The sequence below is a fragment of the Ranitomeya imitator genome, chromosome 1, assembly GCF_032444005.1.
Source record: "Ranitomeya imitator isolate aRanImi1 chromosome 1, aRanImi1.pri, whole genome shotgun sequence".
NCBI classification, from domain to species: domain Eukaryota; kingdom Metazoa; phylum Chordata; class Amphibia; order Anura; family Dendrobatidae; genus Ranitomeya; species Ranitomeya imitator.
In genome coordinates, this window is record NC_091282.1 from 822,127,988 (window position 1) to 822,154,194 (window position 26,207).

The 26,207-nt window shown below is 43.2% G+C and overlaps 1 protein-coding gene across 1 annotated transcript in view; it reads left to right on the top strand.

Annotated features, from left to right (window-relative positions):
- Positions 1-1,621: 1,621 nt before the first annotated feature.
- Positions 1,622-26,207, top strand: part of HSH2D (hematopoietic SH2 domain containing) — a 93,033-nt gene continuing 68,447 nt past the window's right edge. Inside the window, exon 1 of the mRNA XM_069740345.1 lies at positions 1,622-1,685. The gene's annotated coding sequence lies outside the window, so the exon portion shown is untranslated. The remainder of the gene's footprint in view (positions 1,686-26,207) is intronic.

Consider the following 26,207-nt stretch of genomic DNA (forward strand, 5'->3'; position numbering starts at 1 on the left):
TACTGTATGTAAACCATGTCTCATATCATGTCGGGTTTAGGAAGGAGAAATGAAAAGCCGGCAATTGAATTACCCGCTTTTCTGCTATATCGCGCTGAAGTAAATATATATATATGTGTCTCAATGACATATATATATATATATATATATATATATATATAAATGGCGCTGAACGCCTCATACGAAACCCGACTTTGGTGCGAAGATCGCCGACCGCATGGCCGATCCCACACTAGGATCGGGTCGGGTTTCATGAAACCCGACTTTGCCAAAAGACGGCGACTTATGAAATTGTCCGATCCGTTTCACTCAACCCTAGTCACGGGGGCTCTGATCCAAGGGCAGAGAGGCTTTCTTTACTCTGCCTCCTCGTTAAATGCTGTGATCACAGCAATCGAAGCATTTAGGGGGTTAAAGTGCTGGGAGTGCTGTGGGTACCGCTCTTGGCACTGAGAGCAGGGTGTCAGCTGACACACAGCGGCGAACGGTCACACACAGCGTCCGTACACGCAAAATCGCCAGGATGTATTCATACATCCAAGGTCGTTAAGTACCAGCTGACCTGGACGTATGAATACGTCTAAGGTCATGAAGTGGTTAAATAATTGAATATTTTTGTTTTTTAATCTAGTTCTGTGTGTGCTTCTCCTTTATATCATTATTATGGCGCTTAACATATTTCCCATTATAGTCCTGAATGTAGGTACCTTGTGTTGCTCACTGTGCAAGTATCTGGTAACCTATCAGCGACTAACTTTTGATAGAAGAAAAAGGGCAGCATGCTCTAACCACTTCAATATTTAGGGCTCATACTCACTTGTGCGAGACTCGGATGAGTCTCGCACGTCAATACCTGATGTTGCTGCCGCCACTCAGATCGGAGCGTGCGGCCGCATAGGAATACATGCAGCCGCATGCTCTGCTCCTCTGTGCTAGGTGCAGTGCCGGGTATTGCCGTGCGAGTCTCATCCGAGTCTCGCGCAAGTGAGTATGAGCCCTTAGGCTGTCGTCACACTAGCAGTATTTGGTCAGTATTTTACCTCAGTATTTGTAAGCCAAAACCAGGATTGGAACAATTAGAGGAAAAGTATAATAGAAACATATGCACCACTTCTGTATTTATCACCCACTCCTGGTTTTGGCTTACAGATACTGATGTAAAATACTGACCAAATACTGCTAGTGTGACGGCAGCCTTAGATTGAGACTCCACTATTAAAGTCTCAGGTGGGCAACACAAAATCAGATCCTATACAAATCATCTGTATTATATTGCATAAGTTACGTGGTGTAAACCCTCCAGAAATTCATGAAAGACGAGCATGGCGTATCAGTGCACATGATGCCAGTGTAATGTATGGCATGTCCACTATTAGCAATTACTTCTCATTATAAGACAATGATGAACTAATAGTGTTGGGTAAGACAAGGAGCTGACATCATTGGCACGTGGCAGCAAGAAGTCACAATCATGCCCTTGGCATTTTAGATCTAAAAGACATAAAGACTTCCTCCTCCTAACATTCAACTTCAGCAGCTTTCACCTTTCTCCCAACCACGCCTTATTTCAGTGTCTCGTCACTTAAGGAGGGGTTTAGGTCTCTCATTTCAGGTAGGAGAACCGAAACCTACTCAGTCACCTAGCACACACCTTGACAGGAGTAGCAGCTCCCACCCAATCCAAGGTAAACCATCTCCATTTTATAGAGATTGAAGCAGCATGTGGAGAATGTCCTGGCACAGAATAGTATATAGATGAACTGTTTTGTCACATCTTCTGTTTGTTATGTTTGGTGTTACATACGTCTAGTGTTTGGGTCAGTTTTAGTGGGATCACCAACGTTTATGTTTATGCAACGTAATCCGAACAACTAGATATTCTATTGAATAATGTCTGTATACATTCTTACTCAGACATACAAAAAACAGTCTGACATATTAGTCACGTTTGTATAGATTTTGTCTCATGAAAAAAACCTCATCCGTTAAAAGTCGTATTATTATTAAAACCATAGTAAAAAAAAAAAAGAAGGAACTAACTGTAAATGTTCCTAAACAAACGCAATTGACACGTAAACCCTTCGAGACCAGGCCAATTTTTCAAAATTTGACATTTGTCACTTTACGTAGTAATAACTCTGGAAAGCTTCAACATATCCCATTGATTTTGAGACAGTTTTTTTTCGTGACACATTATACTTTATGATAACTGCAAATTAAAGTTGATGTTTTACGTTTTGTTATAAAAATATCAGAATTGTGACAATTTTTAAAAATTAGCAATTTTCAAATGAGTATCCCTTTAATCCAGATAGTCATACCACACAAAACCATTAATAAATAACATTTCCAACATGTCTGCTTTACATCAGCATCATTTGTAAAATGTTATTTTATTTTGTCAGCATTTTAAAAGGTTTATTAATGTAGCAGTCATTTTGCCTTTTTTCAAGGAAATTTACAAAACGTAATTTTGGTTTAGTAGAACCATGTTTGGTCCATATAATGCGGTCATACAATGTTAAAGAGGATGTTTTACTGGATTTTGCTTTTTTAATTTAAGCTGCTGACTTGCTCCAGTTGCCAGTGTGCCTCTGATTATGAAACAGTTTTTCTTTTTATTTTGTGCCCCCTAATTCCAAAGTTATTCCCTCGGAAAAAAAGATGAAAATTTTCCCTTCAACCAACTCCTCTTTGCATTTTATCCTCTGACTCTGGCCGATCAAAACTTGGATGTGCCCACAAAGAAGTTCTGTAGTATATGCACAGTTGATTGAACGGAAATTTGGACCATGTTGGGTCCAGTTATTGCAATCATAAAATGTTAAAGAGGAACTTTCACAGGATTTCTTTTTACATTTCCAGTATAAACCAGTAAAACATCCTCTCTAACATTTTATGTCACTACAGAGACGTTGGTTGAAGGGATAATTTGCATCTTTATTACCTGGGGCATTATTTTGGAACAAAGGGGCACAGGAGACTAAGAAAATCTTACCAGAATAAGAAGAACAGCGCCAATTGGAGGAAGTACTCAGTTAAAATGTGAAAAATAATCCAGTGGAATGCCCTCTAGCATTTTATGGCTATGTAGCTAAATCCAACATGGTCCTACTAAACCCAACTTAGACCACCAGAGGGTTTTCTAGTGATCTGAGTTTGGTTCATTGGATTGGAGGAGGTAGTAAGTTTAAATTGAACAATCCAGTGAAAAATTGTGGTGGGAACTCATTACACCTGTGAGAGACTGGGCCTCATTTTGTCTTGAATCTAGTCTAGCTTGAGATGTCAAGATCTTGACTTGCGAGAAGAGCAAGTCTGCTAGGTCTTGAATCATACATACCGTATGTGTAATATAAACAACTTTTTCTGGATATAAGGACTTTTACTTCAAGTGTTACAAGGAATATACAATAAATAGCCAGGTCTTTCACCGGGAAGGAACAACCACGTGAAGGGCAGCATACAAAAAGAAAAACCACCAAAGCTGCCCTTCCCGTGGTTGTTCCTTCCCGGTGAAAGACCTGGCTATTTATTGCTTGCGTTGAGAAACACGTGATGGTGTCTCTGTGGCTTTTCTACATGCATTTGCATATTTCCCATAAGGGATGGGGGCAGTGTTCTGGATCACTGCGTTGAGAAACACGTGATGGTGTCTCCGCGGTGTTGGATGTTTTGATCTCCCCGAGGTCATTCATCCTTATGTTCATAGTCCTTTTACTAGGCACTGCTCCTAATAGCCAGTTTCCTACTCCACACTGATGAGGGGCAAATACCCCGAAACAGCTGTCTGTGGATGGATACCATGTTTTGGCATAGGTGGTTTTCCTTTTGGATGCTGCCCTTCCCATGGTTGTTCCTTCCCGGTGAAAGACCTGGCTATTTATTGCTTGCATTGAGAAACACGTGATGGTGTCTCCGCGGCTTTTCTACATGCATTTGCATATTTCCCATAAGGGATGGGGCCAGTGTTCTGGATCACTGCGTTGAGAAACACGTGATGGTGTCTCCGCGGTGTTGGATGTTTTGATCTCCCCGAGGTCATTCATCCTTATGTTCATAGTCCTTTTACTAGGCACTGCTCCTAATAGCCAGTTTCCTACTCCACACTGATGAGGGGCAAATACCCCGAAACAGCTGTCTGTGGATGGATACCATGTTTTGGCATAGGTGGTTTTCCTTTTGGATGCTGCCCTTCCCATGGTTGTTCCTTCCCGGTGAAAGACCTGGCTATTTATTGCTTGCATTGAGAAACACGTGATGGTGTCTCCGCGGCTTTTCTACATGCATTTGCATATTTCCCATAAGGGATGGGGCCAGTGTTCTGGATCACTGCGTTGAGAAACACGTGATGGTGTCTCCGCGGTGTTGGATGTTTTGATCTCCCCGAGGTCATTCATCCTTATGTTCATTGCAGCTGTATGCAGTGAGCTCTGCTGAATAGAGCCTGCTCACCCACACAGCATGAAAGTCACATGACTGTGATATCACTTCAATTTCTTCATTACTTCCTGGCTCAGAAATCTGAGGTGATATCACAGGATGTTACATTTCCTCCTATCGGTGTGTCTGGATGCACTGAGTGACAGTTCTGCTGTCCAACCAGAGCTGGGGCATGTGGGGGTTTGTCTGGTTTGGTGTGACTACCTGGTTATTTAGCTGGCTCTCTGCTTCCAATTACTGCCAGTAGTAGCTTAGCTCTAGTGTTGTGTGTTTGCTCTGTGTTCTGATTTCTTGTATTCTGATCTTTGTTGGTTGACCTTGGATTTGACTTTGACCATCCATTTGCCTAGCCCCTTTGTCTTGATCCATTACCTTCTTGGCATTCTGACGTCAGACCATGACCTGACTACGACTCTGTTTTTCTCCTTAGTTTGTGATGAGCTCTCTTGGTGTCTGACCCTGGTCCTCTTGACTACCCTACCTGGCTTGTTCCTGAGTAATGACTAGCATCACACTGGAAGTCAGAGGATTCTCACGTAGAGATCCTGTTGCCAGGGAACAATCTCAGGTTTTAGAAGGTATTCAGAATGCATGTAGTTTAAGGGTATGTGTCAATGTTCAGGATTGCATCAGGATTTGGTCAGGATTTTTCATCAGTATTTGTAAGCCAAAACCAGGAGTGGGTGATAAATGCAAAAGTGGAGCATATGTTTCTATTATACTTTTCCTCTAATTGTTCCACTCCTGGTTTTGGCTTACAAATACTGATGAAAAATCCTGACCAAATCCTGATGCAATCCTGAACGTGGACACATACCCTTAGTATTTACAAAAGGGCTTATCTGAGGCAGTTAGTTCACATGAAAGAGACTTATAAGGTAGTGGCCAACCCCTTTAAGAATTATCTTTAGAGACAAGAGGAGTCATGAAATTAATGACCTGGCCTCCACAGATCCCTTTTATTCACATCATTAACACCTTCATGACATTTGACGCACCTATGTGTCATGGTCGGATAGGTGTTCAAGACTGATGAAGTATAGGAACATCATGTCGTTCGCACGGCACTAGAGCAGTTCCCATGTGATCACCGCCAGGAGCTTAAATGATAGCTGAGTCCCTACTCTCACCGCCAGGAGCGGTGTCCACATCGCCCCCGGCCTGTTTAACCCCCTAAGTGCCAGGATCGATATTGATAGCAATGTTTCCCATCTGATCAGTGCCCCCTATGATGTCATTGCGAAGGCCCAATCGTTGTCACGGCAACATGGCGTCATCAAGATGACCCCTCGGTCTGCCAGAACATGGTCTGCGAGGCTCCTGTCAGTGTAACACTAACAGGTATAAAGCAATTCCGTGCTGGTGCATTGAATGCATTATAAAGCAGCGATTAGATTGATAATAGTTAAAGTACCATAGAGGGACTAATTAAAAAAGTAGTAAAAAAAAGTTAAAAAAAATGAAAACATAATTAAAAAAGGAAAAAAATATTCTACCCATAAATACATATTTTTATGTAAAAAAAAAAAACAAAATAAACAAAAAAGTGCACATATTTGGTATCGCTGTGCCTGGAATGACCCAACCTACTGTATAAAACTGTCACACTAGTTATCCCCTTCAGTAAACACCATAACAAATTAAACTAAAAACTATTTTTTCATCACACCACTGAGAAAAAGTAGACTAAAGCTCTTTGATTCTTCCCAAGAGCCACTAATTTTCAATCATAGCGGCAGTGCAGGAGGTGATTGCAGTCACTGTTCATTATACTGTGTGTGGCTGCTGTAAGAACACCGGAGCACTTTAATTGGCAGCTCTCTCTGAACAGATGGCTGTCAATCAAAGCTATAAAATTACCACTGTTCAGAAAACAAGTAGGCTGATGTAAATGGGCCTTAAAGGGAATCTGTCAGCAGGTGTTTTCTCTTTAATCTGAGAGCAGCATAATGTAGGGGTAGAGAGCCAAGATCCATGGATGTGTCACTTATTTAGCAGCTTGCTGTAGTTTCAATACAATCGATGTTTTATCAGCAGGAGATTATCCCTCAGAACTAGGTGTTGTGTGCCAGACAGTACAGCAAATGTGTGTAGCCCAGACTCCACCATTGTTTGGCAATTTGCTGGCAATGTGCAGTGTACACAGGAAGCTGCCAATCAGGGGTGTGGGCAGGGTTATACACAGCAGGGCGGCAGTTATAGTATTTACAGCAGAAAAAATGATTTTTTTCCAAAACTGCACCAAGCGAGCCAGTAAGTGACACATTGCTGGTATCACGCTCTTAGCCCATACATCAGATTCCATAGCAAATCTGCTGTCAAATTCCTTTTAAATGACCCAGCCAATCAGTGCATGGGATATTGTGTGTCCTTCTTATCACTGGCTAACTTAAAGGGAACCTGTCACCCCGAAAATCGCGGGTGTAACAACTCTGCTGGCATCACAGCATGGCCTCACATCTCTCAAACAATCTTACCCACTGCTCCAGGCCATGATGTGCTTTCTCTTTAATGCCAGCTCCATGTTCTGTGTCTCTGCTCTCTGCATGCTTCATGGCTATGTGCATAGGGGGCCGGCGCCTGAACTCTCTGGTTCTTATAGGAATCAGGTGCACCTGTCCAATCAGTTCCTGACCAATTACCAAGAGGCCTCCTGTATATAGTGCAGCTCCACCCTGTGGTCTGGGCCTGTGCAATGTGTTAGCTCAGTTAGTGTTTCGCTGCTGAGTTTGCCTGGCCTTGCTCTGAGTTACTCCCTCTGAGCTTTTCTCTGTGCTTTTGCCTTGTTCTTGTAGTCCGCCCTCCAGGAGGCAGAATATCCTGGTCCCTGTGTCTTTGTCCTTGTGTCTTGTTCTATTGCCTTGTCTGTACTTTGTCTTTTCTCGGTCTCCTTGTCTGTGGCTTCCTTCCCTGCTTTCTTTCCTTGTGTTTTCTGTTTGCTTACACTCCGCACTCTTGCGGCTCTGCACTCAGACTTTGCTTCGCACTCTCTGGCTTTGCTCTGTGGCTCCGCTCTTTGCGGTTCTATCTGGCTCCGCTCTTTGCGGTACTATCTGGCTCCGCCTCCTGTGTTTCTGCACTTGGCTCCGTCTCTGCTCTTGGCTCCGCCTCCAGCGTCTCCGCTCTTGGCTCCGCCTCCAGCATCTCCGCTCTTGGCTCCGCCTCCAGCGTCTCCGCTCTTGGCTGCGCCTCCAGCGTCTCCGCTCTTGGCTGCGCCTCCAGCGTCTCCGCTCTTGGCTCCGCCTCCAGCATCTCCGCTCTTGGCTCCGCCTCTTGCGGCTCCGTCCTTGGCTCTGCCTTCTCCTTCTCTTTTCTTAGTTCCACCTTCTACTTGTTACTTGGTCCTCCTGTGTGAACAGGTCCCTACCTGTTCCTTCATTCTCCTTTCCTTCTGGCTTGTTTCCGTACCTGCATCTTCTGTGTGTACAGGTCCCTACCTGTTCCTTCATCACTCTCACAATAGGACTGCACTCGGGTGTCATCTGAGTGCAGCCTGATTCATACACCACATCATCCAGTCCTGTGTATTCTGTGTTCCTGCCAGTCCTGCCGTTCCTGCCCTGCCTTCCTGTCCTGTGTTCTCTGCAGTGCCTCCCAATCCTGTGTTCCTGCCAGTCCTGCCGTTCCTGCCCTGCCTTCCAGTACTGTGTTCCTGCTGTCCTAGCCAGTCCTGTTTCCTGCCGTGTCTCTGCCAGCCCTGAGTTCTCTGCCGTGTCTCTGCCAGCCCTGTCTCAGCCGTGCCAGCCTACTCGTCTGTGTTCCAGCCGTGCTCTTCTGCCAGTCCTGCCTAATGCCCGCACCAATCCTGGTGTTCCTGTCTCCCAAGTGGGATCAGCAGCCACAGCCAGACACCACCCTGGAGTAGCACCTGGCAGCTGCCTGCTGCACAAGCCTGTCCTCACCATCAGTGGCTCCAGTGAAAACCCAGGCAGCTGTCATAGTCACGCCCCTTCCAGGGTAGTCTGGTTTGTGGCGCAGTGGGGCCACAAACCCCCCGAGCTCACGCCCACCAGTCAGGGCGTGAGCGTGACAGCGGGTGAGGTAAGCCCACCGGCATCAGGGGCTTATCTACAGCATTCTGTAATGCTGTAGATAAGCCCCCGATGTTACCTGAAAGAGGAGAAAAAGACGTTATATTATACTCACCCAGGGGCGGTCCCGCTGCTGGTCAGGTCAAACGGGCGTCTCCGGTCCGCTGCGGCGCCTCCCATCTTCATTACAAGACGTCCTCTTCTGATCTTCAGCCACGGGTCCGGCGCAGGCGTACTTTGCTCTGCCCTGTTGAAGGCAGACAAAGTACTGCAGTGCGCAGGCACCGGGCCTCTGACCTTTCCGGCGCCTGCGCACTGCAGTACTATCCTCTGCCCTCAACAGGGCAGACAAAGTACGCCTGCGCCGGAGCCGTGGCTGAAGATCAGAAGAGGACGTCTTGTAATGAAGATGGGAGGCGCCGCAGCGGACCGGAGACGCCCATCCGACCTGACCAGCAGCGGGACCGCCCCTGGGTGAGTATAATACAACGCCTTTTTCTCCTCTTTCAGGTAACATCGGGGGCTTATCTACAGCATTACAGAATGCTGTAGATAAGCCCCTGATGCCGGTGGGCTTACCTCACCCGCGATTTTCGGGGTGACAGGTTCCCTTTAACTTTTACACTGCACCCATGAGACTTGGACTAAGCTCCTGTTGCACCCACTTCCTGCACATAAGGTTTCAGTAGGGTAGCCAACTTTTCAGTTTTACCTTGGCAGTACCCTTTCAACTGCTCATGGTAACAAAAGCAATTAAACTGACATTTAGATGGAGAATTTGGTAATCGCATTATAAAGACTAAGAGGTAAAAGGGAAGAATACATGAGTTACAGTTTATTCATCAAGGAAAAAGATTTTTTTTTTCAGGTTCAAGAGATAAAGTACTTCTGCCTTTGTGAGAACAGTTTAACCGCCACAATTATTAACCTTACCAATGTTTGTGTAGTGGGGCGGGTCACAAAGAATACAATGACTCAACTGCTGCACACAAGAACAGAAATTAATATATGTCTTTTATTAAGGCATTGGAAGTGTAGAGCAGGCAATAACACATCAAAAACATCATGCATCATCAGCGTACTATGCAGAGCCATGGAATGATCGCCTATGGAAGTGGTCATTTCCTCTTACCGGATCATTATCTGTTAGAGGGCATTTTATTGGCATTGAACATATCTCTGAAGGGTTTGTCCCACGACATAACTTCAGGAGCTTTCTGCTCCCAGTCCCTAGTTTCCTGCTTTGCCAGGAGGAAGTGCTCTCCTGAAGATTGACAGTTCCTACCAGCGGCATAGTGACGCTGCTGGTCCAGACTGTGCACTTTCCCAAGCTGCTACCTATGACAGCATTGCCCCAGCAGCATGGGAGAAGCAATGGCGGGCTGAGTAAGCTGGCCAGCTTTGGGCAGTTCAAGGAGCTTGTGAGCACAGATCCTGTAAGCTCGAGTTCCTTGCTTAGTTATCCGGCCGTCTCAGGGTGGCTGGTAACCGAGGCGTCAAGCTTTACACAAAACTTTACACTATAGAATTAAACATCCTCTGTTCTCGAGAATGGAAAATAGTTTAAAATAAGGTGTTAATTGCAAAGTTGATTGTTTTAACAAGCACTTTGTAATTTTACCCTCTTATGAGCTTTAGGCAATTCTATTCTTATTTCCGTGTGTGCATATACAGACTATTCACTGGGAAGGTTTTAAACAATGTAGATGCATAGTTACTACAAACACAAAATTGTAGAAGATTTCTACTTAAGGAACTAAAGAATAAATTTATTTCAATTTTTGTTTTAGTTTTACTGTAGTTCTAAAACTTGATGCAAACATGTACCAGGAGTCAGGACTCAGGACCCTTATAGTTATAGAGTCTGGACATCTGGTGGCATGGTTGTCTTTAGTGATAATTTTTATAGCATACATTTGGTGTATTGAAACAAAAGCCATCTCAATGCATACAACAGGTAGGAAATTACAGCCCTCTACGGTGCAAAAAAAAAAGGGGTCAGATATGGCTATCATCATCAGTCATCATCAATCATCATTCTTTAAAATTAGGAACACATATTCTCTAAAACGAATTTGGGGTTTACTGGCGATTTCTTCCCCGAGATTTGTCTTTGAATCTTGTGGATGAAACATTCTCTTCCATACACAACAGTCATTTCACATACAGTTAGGTCCAACATTTTTCTAATTTTGGTTATAGACATTACCACAATGAATTTTAAACAAAACAGTTCAGATGCAGTTGAAGTTCAGACTTTCAGCTTTCATTTGAGGGTATCCACATCAAAATTGGATGAAGGGTTTAGGAGTTTCAGCTCCTTAACATGTGCCACCCTTTTTTTAAAGGGACCAAAATTGGACAGATTAAATAATTTTAAATAAAATGTTCATTTTTAGTACTTGGTTGAAAACCCTTTGTTGGCATTGACTACCTGAAGTCTTGAACTCATGGACATCACCAGACGCTGTGTTTCCTCCTTTTTGATGCTCTGCCAGGCCTTCACTGCGGTGGTTTTCAGTTGCTGTTTGTTTGTGGGCCTTTCTGCCTGAAGTTTAGTCTTTAACAAGTGAAATGCATGCTTAATTGGGTGGAGATCAGGTGACTGACTTGGCCATTCAAGAATATTCCTCTTCTTTGCTTTAATAAACTCCTGGGTTACTTTGGCTTTATGTTTTGGGTCATTGACCATCTGTAGTATGAAATGACGACCAATCAGTTTGGCTGCATTTGGCTGGATCTGAGCACACAGTATGTCTCTGAAGACCTCAGAATTCATTTGGCTGCTTCTGTCCTGTGTCACATCATCAATAAACACTAGTGACCCAGTGCCACTGGCAGCCATTCATGCCCAAGCCATCACACTGCCTCCGTCGTGTTTTACAGATGATGTGGTATGCTTTGGATCATGAGCTGTACCACGCCTTCGCCATACTTTTCTCTTTCCATCATTCTGGTAGAGGTTGATCTTGGTTTCATCTGTCCAAAAAATGTTCATCCAGAACTGTGCTGGCTTTTTTAGATGCTTTTTAGCAAAGTCCAGTCTATCCTTTTTCTTCTTGATGCTTATGAGTGGCTTGCACCGTGCAGTGAACCCTCTGTATTTACTTTCATGCAGTCTTCTCTTTATGGTAGATTTGGGTATTGATACGCCTACCTCATGGAGAGTGTTGTTCACTTGGTTGGCTGTTGTGAAGGTGTTTCTCTTCACCATGGAGATTATTCTACAATCATCCACCACTGTTGTCTTCCGTGGGCGCCCAGGTCTTTTTGCACTGATGAGTTCACCAGTGCTTTCTTTCTTTCTCAGGATGTACCAAACTGTAGATTTTGCCACTCCTAATATTGTATCAATTTCTCGGATGGGTTTTTTCTGTTTTCGCAGCTTAAGGATGGCTTGTTTCACCTGCATGGAGAGCTCCTTTGACCGCATGTTTACTTCACAGCAAAACCTTCCAAATGCAAGCACCTCAAATCAACTCCAGGCCTTTTATCTGCTTAATTGAGAATTACATAACGAAGGGATTGCCCACACCTGTCCATGAAATAGCCATGGAGTCAATTGTCCAATTACTTTTGGTCCCTTTAAAAACAGGGTGGCACATGTTAAGGAGCTGAAACTCCTAAACCCTTCATACAATTTTAATGTGGATACCCTCAAAAGAAAGCTGAAAGTCTGAACTTCAACTGCATCTGAATTGTTTTGTTTAAAATTTATTGTGATAATGTCTATAACCAAAATTAGAAAAATGTTGTCTCTGTCCAAATATATATGGACTTAACTGTAGCTTTTGCTTTTCTTTTCTGCATTGGAAGCCTGTCTTCTGCATGCAGGCTCAGCAGTGTACATTTACACCATCATCCTTTTCTATAGTAAGTCAGTGTGTGAAGACACAGATAGGATGATGAGGAAGCAGCATCACAGAGTTTTTTAGGCTCAATCCCACATTGAGCAGCTGCCTCTGAGAACTTCCACTGGAATCTGCTGTCATAGTACGACTTCCAAGTCAGCTTTGAAGTTCTGGTTCTGATTTCTTTCTATTCAACATCTGCAAAGTGTACAACCACCACTCCTTGTTATTACTTATCACTAGAGGTGATTTTATTGATTTGATGCTAATTGGATTCCAGTCAAATTATATTACATTCACCGGTCTTGGGAAATTCAAACAATTTTCTAATAATAATAGTAATAATAATAATATATTTTTTTATTATTGAAGGAAAAAGAAATCCAAACCTACAATCACTTTTTCACACAGTGCCCTGTAGATTTGGATTTTTTTCCCTTAATAATAAAGACTTTTAAAAACTGCATTTCGTGTTATCTTTGTCTAATAGTTAAATTTGTTTTGTGATCTGAAACATTTAAGTGTGACAAACATGGAAAAGAATAGGAAATAAGGAAGGGGCAAACACTTTTTCACACAACTGTATTTGACCAAGTCAGGTTTAGGAAAACCTGACATGGCCTTTCATTTTTTGAGAGATCCATAGGAAGGCAGTGATATGGATCTCTCCCTCCAGTCTGGGTTTTGGAAGTGGCCCATGTCCACAGTTCCCATTTAAACTTGCAGGGTAAAGGTTGGGTGTGTCAGTGTTGGTTTGCAAACCAACTGTATATCCTGTCTGTGTGAAATTGAACAGAGCAAAGCAACTACTGCACCTGTCAGTTGTACGGTGGTGCTGTCACCAATGGCAAAGGACTGATACGGACGTTCTGGCTGCAAACTGGATGATAAAGTTTGGGTTTATTTTGTAAGTTTTCAAATAAAGGCATTTAAGTTGAACTTTCTTGGGTCACTGCCTCGTTACCACATGGATGTGAGAGCCGTTGCCTTAGATATTGTGAAGAATGCGGGCAGTGTGAACTGAGGCATACCTCGAAGAAAACTGCATGTCTGCGATACAACTCAGGCCCAGACAAGTTGGAGGAACTCCTGAAGCAGTTGGTCCCCTCCCATATGCAGCAGCAGTTTCAGCAGCAGCAACAGCAGAAGTCTTGGTAGCAGCAGACTAACAACCTGATTCTACAACAGATTGTGGCCCTGGAAAAGGCACCTACCTGACCTTGTCCCGGGACAGTAGTTGGGGCGTCTCTTGGACTCAGGGAACATAATGACACTCATCCATGGGTCATTGATCTCTGGGTTAGAACCCACTGAGGGGAAAATCAGGGTCATTTGTATACACAGCAAACTCCGGGAGTATGCAACAATAGAGGTTACCTTTTCCATCTCGTGCTGGGAGTTTAAACATGTGGTGGGAATAGTGAAGACCCTTCCTTGTGGGACTGTTTTGGGAAGAGACTTGACCCTGATCTGGTCCCTATGTAAGAGTAAAACTAATCCTGCCAGGGTAAAGATCTGTCCGGGCAAGGAAAACGAAGTTCCCGAGTCGGAGATACCTGCTGTAGGGTTCACCCTCATAGGGAAAGTGTAAACCCAATAGGTTTCCCCTAGATGTATTTGTAAGAGACGTGAAGGAGACTGCATCAATTGCAGAGCTGAAAATATTCTGAGGGACTTTTGGGACAACTCAGCTCCAGGATCCCAAACTGGGCACAGGAGAGGGTGATGGAGGTAAATGAGGTGACTCAACAATCAAGGGCAGAGGCATTTTTTATGGGTATGAAGATCAACCAGGAGTTGCTATACTGGGTTGACAAAATCTGGGACAAAGTAGCGGAACAGCTGGCAGTGGCCCAATCGTACCGCTGGGTGGTGCTCAATATGGCCCACAAACACTTGCTGGGTGGTCACCTAGAGATTAAAAGATGTAAGAATGAATTCTGCAATGGTTCTTTTGATCCAGGATTTATGCCAAGGTTCAGAGATTTTGTGAGTCCTGCTCATACCCAGAGCAATGTTCCATAGTCCAGTGCTACCCCTGCTTATTATAGAAGTATATTTTGAGTGGATTGCCATGGATATGGTATGGCCCATAGAAAAGTCAGCTTGTGGCCACCAACACATATTGGTGGTAGTAGACTATGCTACTTGTTACCTGAGGACAATTTTGCTTCATCACACCTCAGCTACACTTATTGCCTGGGAGCTGTTTGCCATGTTCTGCTGCCTTGGATTACCTAAGGAGATCCTTGCAGATCAGGGGACTCCTTTCATGTCCAAGTTGACAAGGGAATTGTGTAAACTGCTCCAGATCAAACAATTGTGCACGTCAGGGTACCACCTACAGATGGTATAGTGGAAATATTTAACAAAAACCCTTATTATATGCTAAAAAAGTGTTATCTAAAGATGGGAAGGATTGGGATATGTTACTGACTTTTAATGTTTGTCATCCAAGAGGTTATCTCCATTTGAGCTATTATACGGCAGAAATCCCAGGAGTCTGCTGGACATAGCCAAAGAGATGTTGGATCATAAAAGCATTGCGTGTATGCAGGACCGGATAGTGGCTGTGATACCTATTGTTAAGGAACGTCTTATGGATGCCCAGGCAGCGTAGAGCCAAGCGTATAATAGAAAGGCCACAGCCAGGTCCTATAAAAAAGGGGATCGGGTATTAGTTTTAGTGCCCAATGCAGAAAGGGCCGTATGAAGTCCGAGAAAAGGTGGGGCAAGTGAAGTACTGAGTAACTCAGCCTGGGACAAGGAATTCCAAGCAACAATATAATGTAAATCTGTTAAAAGCATGGAAAGACCGGGAATGTATAGTTACAGACACAACTCTGGTCGAATTGACAGTGGACCCCCTGACACCGGCATGAGAGAAGGCTGGAAATGAGGTAAATATGAGCGAAGCTCTATCTATACTGCAGCGACGAGAGGCTAGAAAATGAATGCAGCAGAATACGGTCATATTCTTGAAACTAAGCAATATATCCCAAACCAAAAGACCAGAGGGATAGAGAGGCATAAACAAGAAGACTTAAAATTTCAGATATTTTATTAACAATTAATTTAAAATAATTTACCAAAATAAAACAAAAGGGTATTTCATTAAAAATAGCAAGGGGCAATCTATTCGCAGGCTGGGGACTTTAGCAGCACTAAAGTGTCTCTAAAGGATATTTCTTAAAAATGGCATATGGACAGAGTCACCGTATTTTGCGGATTATAAGACGCACTGGATTATTTGACGCACCTCAAATTTTGAGGAGAAAAATAGGGAAAAAACTTTTTTTTTTATAAAATGGTAGTGCTTCTTATAATCCATGTGTCTTATTGCTTACCGGGGGTAGTGGCTGCGGTGAGGTGAGGTCCCAGGGTCACTGCTGAAGGAGGCAAGTGTTGAGGATTGCACTCTGGGAAAATGGCAGCCAGCCAGGGGCGGCGCATGCATGGATGGAGATCTTGGCACCAAGATCTCGGGAGATGAGATCTCAGTGCTGAGATCTCATCTCCCAAAATCTCCATCTGCGCTGATCTAAGTGACTCTGTCCATATGCCATTTTTAATGAAATACCCTTTAATTTAAATTTTACTAAATTATTTTAAAATTAATTGTTAATAAAATATCTGAAATTTTAAGCCTTTTTGTTTATGCCTTTCTATCCCTCTGGTCTTTTGGTTTGGGATATATTGTTTAGTATCAAGTCATCATGGCTGAGCTGAAACAAATGCTCCAGTTAGGTGTTATTGAGGAGTCCCACTCACTCCTAAGGCTTGGTTCACATTGCGTTCTTTTACTACGTTAAAAAGACTACGTTACACTGCAGCATAACGCGGTGTAACGTAGTCCTTTAACGCTGCCATTGAATGCAATGGCGAACGCATCGCTACACTGGCTGCAGTGTTTCCAGGTTCGTCACTGCTAGCGCAGATGGAGCTAGCAGAAGCTCCATCTGCGCTAGCGTGATGTAGCGCAGGCACTTGCGCTAGCAGCAGCCCGTTAGTGTATGTGCTGAACGGGCTGCTGCTAACGCAATGTGACCCTAGCCTTATTGAGGAGGAGTGAGTGGGCTACTCCCATTGTACTTATTCCAAAGCCGGACCGATCATTACAATTTTGTAAGTATTTTCAGAAATTTAATGACGTGCCAAAATGTCACTTTTATCCAATGTCCTGGGTAGATGGGCTGACCGAAAGTCTGTGGTAGGCCCAGTACTTCACGGTGCTCAATCTGATCAAGGATTACTGCCAGATGCCTCTGCCAAAGTCAGACCACCTTCATTACACTTGAGGGTCTCTATCACTATGCCGTCTTTCCTTTTGGGCTACATGGGGCCCTGGCCATGTTTCAGAGGCTGATGGACATAGTTTTAGAGCTCCATCAGAAGTATGCATTGGCGTACTTGGATGATGTTATCATCTATAGCACACACTGGCATACCCACTTGTCCCAGGTGCAAACAGTAGTGGATTTGCTCAGAGCCGCATGCTTGACTGCGAAACCCAAAAAATGTGCAATAGGTCTCTAGGAAACCCGTTACTTGGTGTACCTGATTGGCTGGGGGGTTAACAATCCTCAAATAAACAAAATCAAGGCCTTTTAAAACTGGCCCCAGCCTCTTACTATGAAACCGGTGAGAGCATTCCTCGACATCATCAGATATTACAAACAGTTTATACCTAATTTTTCCAGGAGATTGGCACCTTTAACCAAATTCTGAAAGGGAAGAAAATTAGTCATGGTTCAGTGGTACCCTCAGACGGAGGAAGCAGTCCAGATCATGAAGTTAGCGATGTGAGGACAGCCCTTCCTCATCAGCCCCAACTTTAGGAACAGTTTTATTGTTCAAACAGGTTGAACGATACTTCCTCCTCCGGCGACCGTTGTGCTTGATTATGAACCATTCACCTCTGGAATGGATGAGAAATGCCAAGGAGAGGAACGTTTGGGCCACCAGATGGTTTTTGTTGTTACAAAACTTTAGTTTCTCAGTGGAATATCGAGCTGGGAATTCGCAAGGAAATGCAAATGCCCTGGGCACCCTACATGGTAACAAGTGTTCAACCCTCCCAAGTTTGTCAGAAACAATAAAAAGCACTCCAGAACATCAAAAGAACCTTTACAACATGAAAGCATAAAGCCCCAATAAAAGCCTCAATAAAAGTAACACACATTATTTATAATTTATCAAAAGACATGATTAAAAACATCTAATAAAAAGAGAATGTAACACAGAGATGTATACCACTCAGGAAAAGTCAAATATGAATCACGGACCATAATGCACAAGAAAATATATCTATACCATATTAGGAAGAGTAAGTGTCCAGTCGTAATACACAGAGCTGAATATCTATTCATATTACAAAAGACCATGTGATAGCCTAAGTGGTGCATTTGGTCATAAAGAGTAAAAAACGGAGGAAACCTGAATATGAATGAGTAAACGCCTATAAAAGGCCAAGTGGCCCCTCAAAAAGTAGAATCTAAGAGATCAAATAGCCAGACAGCTGAACAAAGCATAGTATATACATGTAACCAAAAGATGACTCAATAATAGTGCAGATGGGAATAGAAAATGGTAGATGGGGAGAGACCTGAATGGCTATAGATGAACCCCAATGTGCGTTTCGCATTTAACTTCTTCCGGGGGTGGGGTTTAATTATTTTTTTTATAAATTATAAATGAAGCTTTTTTCTTTTATTGGGCCTTTATGCTTTTATTTTTTTTGTAAGTTAATTTCATCTGCCATATTTCTGCCCATGCTGACATCTTATCTAGATAATTCTGTAATATTATACTGTAAGGCCGGCGTCACACTTGCGAGTTTTACGGACGTAAGAGCGCAGAAACTATGTCCGTAAAACTCGCAAAAAGATACGGCACAATTATTCTCTATGCCCCTGCTCCTATCTGCCGTATTTTACTGATCAGTATTATACGGCTTTCTACGGCCGTAGAAAATCGCAGCATGCTGCGTTTGTCACCGTATTACGCAAATAAAACGTCAATGAAAGTCTATGGAAGCCCCAAAAATACGGATTACACACGGACCAGCAGTGTGACTTGCGAGAAATACGCACCGGTGTTAGCGAGAAAAGCCGGCAATTCAGTGCGGTGTACAGTAAAATCACACTGACAGCTTACAGTAGAATAGGTAGAATAAATGTGTAGACATAGAATATATATATATATATATCAGTGAGACACATATATGTATATATATTAATATTTCTTCCAGCGCTAGACAGCTTTAAAGCCGGTAATTCAATTACCGGCTTTTGCTTTCTCCTTCCTAAAACCCGACATGATATGAGACCTGGTTTACATACAGTAAACCATCTCATATCCCCATTTTTTTTGCATATTCCACAATACTAAAGTTAGTAGTGTGTCTATGCAAAATTTGGCCGTTCTACCTAGTAAATTAAGGGGTTAAATGGCGGAAAAAATTGGCGTGGGCTCCCGCACAATTTTCTCCGCCAGAGTAGTAAAGCCAGTGACTGAGGGCAGATATTAATAGCCTGGAGAGGGTCCACGGTTATTGGCCCCCCCCCCCGGCTAAAAACACCTGCCCCCATCCACCACAGAACAGGCACATCTGGAAGATGCGCCTATTCTGGCACTTGGCCACTCTCTTCCCATTCCCGTGTAGCGGTGGGATATGGGGTAATGAAGGGTTAATGCCACCTTGCTATTGTAAGGTGACATTAAGCCAAATTAATAATGGAGAGGCGTCAATTATGACACCTATCCATTATTAATCCAATACTAGTAAAGGGTTTAAAAAAAAACACACATTATTAAAAATTAATTTATTGAAAAAATCACAAAGGCTGTTGTATTAATTTATTCTACTCTCAATCCACTCACTGAAGACCCTCGATCTGTAAATAAAAAAAAATAATAAACCAACAATATACTTACCTTCCGAGGATCTGGCACGTCCAACGATGTAGATCCATCTGAAGGGGTTAAAATATTTTGCAGACATGAGCTCCGCTAATGCAGGCTGCTCATGTCTGCAATACCCCGGCGAATGTAGGTAAATATAGGTCAATGATCTATATTTAGCTTCATTTGCGGTGAGGCGCCCTCTGCTGGCTGTTCCTAGATCGTGGGAACTTTCCTAGAAAGCTCCCTTGCTCGAGTTCATATGAGGACAACCAGCAGAGGGCGCCCTCTTATGATCTCGAGCCTGGGAGCTTTCTAGGAAAGTTCCCACGATCTAGGAACAGCCAGCAGAGGGCGCCTCACCGCAAATGAAGCTAAATATAGATCATTGACCTATATTTAGCTTCATTCGCCGGGGTTTTGCAGAAATGAGCATCCTGCATTAGCGGAGCTCGTGTCTGCAAAATATTTTAACCCCTTCAGATGGATCTACATCGTTGGATGTGCCAGATCCTCGGAAGCTAAGTATATTGTTGGTTTATTATTTTTTTTTATTTACAGATCGAGGGTCTTCAGTGAGTGGATTGAGAGTAGAATAAATTAATACAACAGCCTTTGTGATTTTTGCAATAAATTAATTTTTAATAATGTGTGTGGTTTTTTTTAACCCTTTACTAGTATTGGATTAATAATGGATAGGTGTCATAATTGACGCCTCTCCATTATTAATTTGGCTTAATGTCACCTTACAATAGCAAGGTGGCATTAACCCTTCATTACCCCATATCCCACCGCTACACGGGAATGGGAAGAGAGTGGCCAAGTGCCAGAATAGGAGCATCTTCCAGATGTGCCTGTTCTGGGGTGGCTGGGGGCAGGTGTTTTTAGCCAGGGGGGGGCCAATAACCGTGGACCCTCTCCAGGCTATTAATATATGCCCTCAGTCACTGGCTTTACTACTCTGGCGGAGAAAATTGTGCGGGAGCCCACCCCAATTTTTTCCGCCATTTAACCCCTTAATTTACTAGGTAGAACGGCCAAATTTTGCATAGACACACTACTAACATTAGTAGTGTGGAATATGCAAAAAAAATGGTGATATGAGATGGTTTACTGTATGTAAACCAGGTCTCATATTATGTCGGGTTTTAGGAAGGAGAAAGCAAAAGCCGGTAATTAAATTACCGGCTATCTGCTATATCGCGCTGTATGAAGTAATAATATATATACATATATGTGTCTCCCTGACATATATATATTTATATATATAGAGACAGTATATATGTTTTGTTTTTTTTTTAACGCATGGATCCCTTGTATAGCCGTATGTCGGTTTTGCAAGCCTGCGATAAAAACACGCATTACGGCTGCCATACGGATTACATACGGAGGATGCCTTGCGCAAAAAACAGTGACACATCCTGCCTACGGAGGAGCTACGGACCACTATTTTGGGGACTTTTCAGCGTATTACGGCCGTAATATACGGACCGTATTGTTTTACACTGTGTGTGACGCCGGCCTCAGGCTAATTTTTTATTATCCTACATAGTTTGGTGTAATCAGCAAAGACTCACACTTTACTCTCAATCCCATCCACAAGGTCAATAATAAAACATGAAAAGGAATTGGGCCTAATACTGAACCTTTTGACCCCCACTTGGAGAATGCTCCATTTACGATTCTTTATTCCTTGCCCTTAACCATTTTTTTCCATCTGTATATAGTTTCCCCCATAGTTCAGATAAATCACATCAGCCGCATTACCAACATCCAGATTTGCACTCACCTCCTCTTAGAAACCCAACATGATAGTTAGATATGACTGATTCTTCATGAATCCATGCTGGTTGTCAGTTATTACATTATTCTCTGCAATATATTTCTGGAGGTCATCTCTTATAATGCCCTCAACAACTTTGCACACTACTGATAGTGTTCTGAGAATCATTCATTTCACGATAATTCTGTAGTGTAAATAGCATGCTGATCATTCCGCGAATTATCGGGTGAAATGATCTTTTTGTTTGCAGAAAAGATCATTGTTCTCAGAAGCACAGAATTCTGTGTAAACATGACCGACACTGCCAAGAACAATGATATCCTATGTGAACACAACAATCTATTACGAATTGTTTAGTGCACATCGGAAGTGGGGGTCAGCAAACGTCATTGCACAGTGTGAATAGACAATTAAAGAAGGGGATGGCATTGTTCTTGGAATAGCAGGGCAATTGTTTAAACTCCACTTCCAGAAGCGGGCGACTGCATGCTGATGTCACGCACAGTGTGGGAAGACTAAAGGCCCCTTCACATTAAGCGACGCTGCAGCGATACCGACAATGATCCGGATCGCTGCAGCGTCGCTGTTTGGTCGCTGGAGAGCTGTCACACAGACCGCTCTCCAGCGACCAACGATGCCGGTAACCAGGGTAAACATCGGGTAACTAAGCGCAAGGCCGCGCTTAGTAACCCGATGTTTACCCTGGTTACCATCCTAAAAGTAAAAAAAACAAACAGTACATACTTACCTAACGCTGTCTGTCCCCGGCGCTCTGCTTCTCTGCACTCCTCCTGTACTGTCTGTGTGAGCACAGCGGCCGGAAAGCAAAGCGGTGACGTCACTGCTCTGCTTTCCGGCTGACCGACGCTCACAGCCAGTACAGGAGGAGTGCAGAGCACAGCGCCGGGGACAGACAGCGGTAGGTAAGTATGTACTGTTTGTTTTTTTACTTTTAGGATGGTAACCAGGGTAAACATCGGGTTACTAAGCGCGGCCCTGTGCTTAGTAACCCGATGTTTACCCTGGTTACCAGTGAAGACATCGCTGGATCGGTGTCACACACGCCGATCCAGCGATGTCCACAGGAGATCCAGCGACGAAATAAAGTTCTGGACTTTGTTCAGCGACCAACGATCTCCCAGCAGGGGCCTGACCGTTGGTCGCTGTCACACATAACGATTTCATTAACGATATCGTTGCTACGTCACAAAATGCAACGATATAGTTAACAATATCGTTATGTGTGAAGGTACCTTAAAGGCAACATCTGAAGAACACTTTTCCTAAAGAAGAGGATAGCAAAAAATATAGATAACAGTGACAAGCAGGAACCTGATCTTCTAAAAATAAAAAAACAGGCTTTTAGGTTTTAAAATCAGAGACTTTTTAATATATCTGCTCCATTGTTCTCGTTTTACTTACAGTATAATAATGAATATCTATAGCAACGTCTACCTGCCATGTTTTGTACATAGCTGACCTGCATTTACTGAAGTTGCAATGCTTGATAATGCAGCTACATTTTTCTCCTTGTTTTGTCACCACAAAGCTAATATATAATCCCAAACTGCATTTGTCATGCAAGGTGACATTGTTTATGTTCTGGTGTCACAATTTAATCCACAGTAAATCAATAAATCGGCCACATAGTTTTTCTTACTTTACCTATGCTTAGAACTAGAGAAGAGAGGATCAATCCACAGAGGATCGAGTTAGAGCTGAATTTCCTGAAATTTCACTGGAATTTTGAGGTTTGATTCATAGTTTGTAAAAAAACAAAACAACCTGCACCATGTCTAACACTCCTGATGCAACAGAGAGCAGGCTAGCGTCATTTAGCTCCATCATGCTCTGTAAAGCAGTGTTCATCACCAAATTGTTCCTTGATTGTTTGGGAGAAGTTTCTCTTGGAGGATGTATAGATTCCATTCTTTACTAATGTCAGTGTTCTTAGGCATCATTGTGAGGGAGCCAATCCCTAGGATAAAAAGTTTCCTCACATATGAATGTTCCCAGAATGCTTTACTGTTGGCATGACATTTTTAAGGAAGTGTAGGGATTGGACTGCAGAGGACTGGCACCAAGTTATTTTCTCTGATGACGCCCCAACATCTGGAAGAATAATTGTCCGGAGGAGCAAAGTTGAGCACTACCATATATACTACCATATATACTGTGTCATTGGAGGAGTAAATCCTCCTGAGGCCATTCATGTGCAGGGTTGCTTTTCCTCCAAGAGAGTGGGCTGTGAGTGCTAGAGCAGTGAGAGCAGCTTCTGTAAGCACTCCGCGGCACTGTCGGATAGCTGGCCAATGCATCAGTGCAGAGGTGGCTGTCAGCGCCAGCTCTGCACTGACATCTGCTGCTCTCACTGCTGTTAATGTTCTCCTGGGTGCCGCACTTTCAGTACAGCGGCCAGGCATCTTCATAATGCTATTAACCTGCAGATGAACCCGATAGCCTTATCAGACCTAACATGTTACATTTAAGAAATGCTTATTATTGTTTTTCAGTGACCATAGAAACATCTGTCTAAAAGGCCTAAAAACACTGAAACAGCAACTTTGTGAAAACCAAAGTTTGTGTCGGTTTGAAAACTTTTGGTCATTGCTTTAGTATAAAAACAGCCATAAATAGCCAGCTGTTAGTTATCATAAACTTCATGTTCAGCCGCATGGCAACCTAAATCCATGATAAATGTAATAAATGTGCATTCAGTTTTTCGCATCTCTGTCCTCCTGATTCTGGCTCATTAGCCAGCATTATTAATCTGTGACTAGTAAGTCATACAGTGCTGCGGAATATGTTGGAGCCATATAAATAAAGTTATTATTATTATTATTATTATTTGCTGCCTATTGGTCCACATGATCATCCAGTGAGGGAGTATAATAGCGCTTTCACCAGTACATTTCAGTCTCTCTCCCAGCTAACTTGTTTTCTTGCTCACTATGTGGTTTCTAAAGACACTTGACAATTTAGTATGTTTTATGCGGCTCCTATAGGAGACATTCAGCTTTTGTAATGGTGGTAGGGTGATTTTTCGGTTAACCCTTGGACACTTCTTGAAATTGGGAAAATAAGTATTTGTTCCACTGACGTTTTTGCAAGTTTTCCCACCGACAAAGAATGGAGAGGTCTGTAATTTTTATTATAGGTGCACTTCACCTGTCAGAGACATATTCTTAAAAAAATCCAGAAAATTACATTGTATGGATTTTAGATAATTAATTAGCGTGCTATTGCATGAAATATGTATCTGATACAATAGGAAAACAGAATTTAATATTTGGTAAAGAAACCTTAGCTTGCAATTACAGAGGTCAGACGTTTCCTGTAGTTCTTGACCAAGTTTGCACACACTACAGCAGAGTTTTAGCCCACTCCTCCATACAGATCTCCAGATCTTTCAGGTTTCAGGGATGTCACTGGGCAACTGTCACAAGGGTGTGTCGTCCTCCTGGGAGACCTGGAGTTAGACGGTAAAGAATCACAGGTCTTTTTTAGTGATGGTGTGATCTGTGTCCCATATTAAATGGATTTACCGTATATACTCGAGTATAAGCCGAGACCTCTAATTTTGCCACAAAAAACTTGGAAAACTTAATGACTCGAGTATAAGCCTAGGGTGGGAAATGCAGCAGCTACCGGTAAATGTCAAAAATAAAAATAGATACCAATAAAAGTAAAATTAATTGAGACATCAGTAGGTTAAATATTTTTGAATATCCATATTGAATCAGGAGCCCCATATAATGCTCCATACAGTTCATGATGGGCCCCATAAGATGATCCATACAAAATACGCCCCATATAATGCTCCATACAGTTCATGATGGGCCCCATAAGATGCTCCATACAAAATACGCCCCATATAATGCTCCATACAGTTTATGATGGGCCCCATAAGATGCTCCATATTGAAATATGCCCCATATAATTCTGCACAAATGTTGATTATGGCCCCATAAGATGCTCCATAGAGACATTTGCCCCATACAGTGCTGCACAAATGCTGATTATGGCCACATAAGATGTTCCATAGACACATTTGCCCCATATAATGCTGCACAAATGCTGATTATGGCCCCATAAGATGCTCCATAGAAATATTTGCCCCATATAATGCTGCACATGGCCCCATAAGATGCTCCATATATTTGCCCCATATAATGCTGCACATGGCCCCATAAGATGCTCCATAGAGATATTTGCCCCATATGCTGTTGCTGCGATTTAAAATAAAAAAAATCGCATACTCACCTCTCGTCGCTCAGGCCCCCGGTACTTGCTATATTCACCTGTCCTCTTTTCCACCGCCAAGCGTCGCTGTGTTTTCCCCATCGTCCACACTGACACTGAAGCAGAGAGCGGTGCACACTAATCGCGTCATCGTGCCCGCTGATCTGAGCGCCATTGCAGAGGATGCAGAAGACACAGCGGCGCCGACGGTGGAACGAGCAACAGGTGAATATAGCGCACTGCCCCTGCCATACTCATCTGCTCCCGACACGGTCCCTGGACGTCCCCGGTTCTCCTGGCACCGGCAGCTTCTTCCTGTATTGAGCAGTCACATGGTACTGCTCATTACAGTAATGAATATGCGGCTTCACCCCTATGGGAGTGGAGTTGGGTCCATATTCATTACTGTAATGAGCGGTACCATGTGATCGCTCAATACAGGAAGAAGCTGTCAGCGCCCGGAGAATGAGGGACGTCCAGGGACCGCGCCAGTAGCAGGTGATTACTATTAGACAGCTGCCGCTCCCCCTCCCCTGCGACCCCTGGGAATGACTCAAGTATAAGCCAAGAGGGGCAATTTCAGCCTAAAACAATGGGCTGAAATTCTCGGCTTATACTCAAGTATATACGGTAGTTTCCCCTGGTGCTGAAGAAGTTAATGACCCTTTCTATGCTGGTCATAAACATGCTACCATTTCAGCTGCTTCTGATCTGGTCTGGTCATTACCTATTTTCCATAAAAAAAAAACCCTGTCCTGTGTAGTTCTGGGCTTATTCCTGACCTTTCTCAGAATCATCCTTGCCCCATGAGATGAGATCTTGCATGGAACCCAAGACCAAGGAAGATTGACAGTCATCTTGTGTTTCTTCCATTTTCTAACAATCATGCCAACAGTTGTTGCCTTCTCCCAAGCTGCTTTCCTATTGTCCTGTAGCCCATTCCAGCCTTGTTCA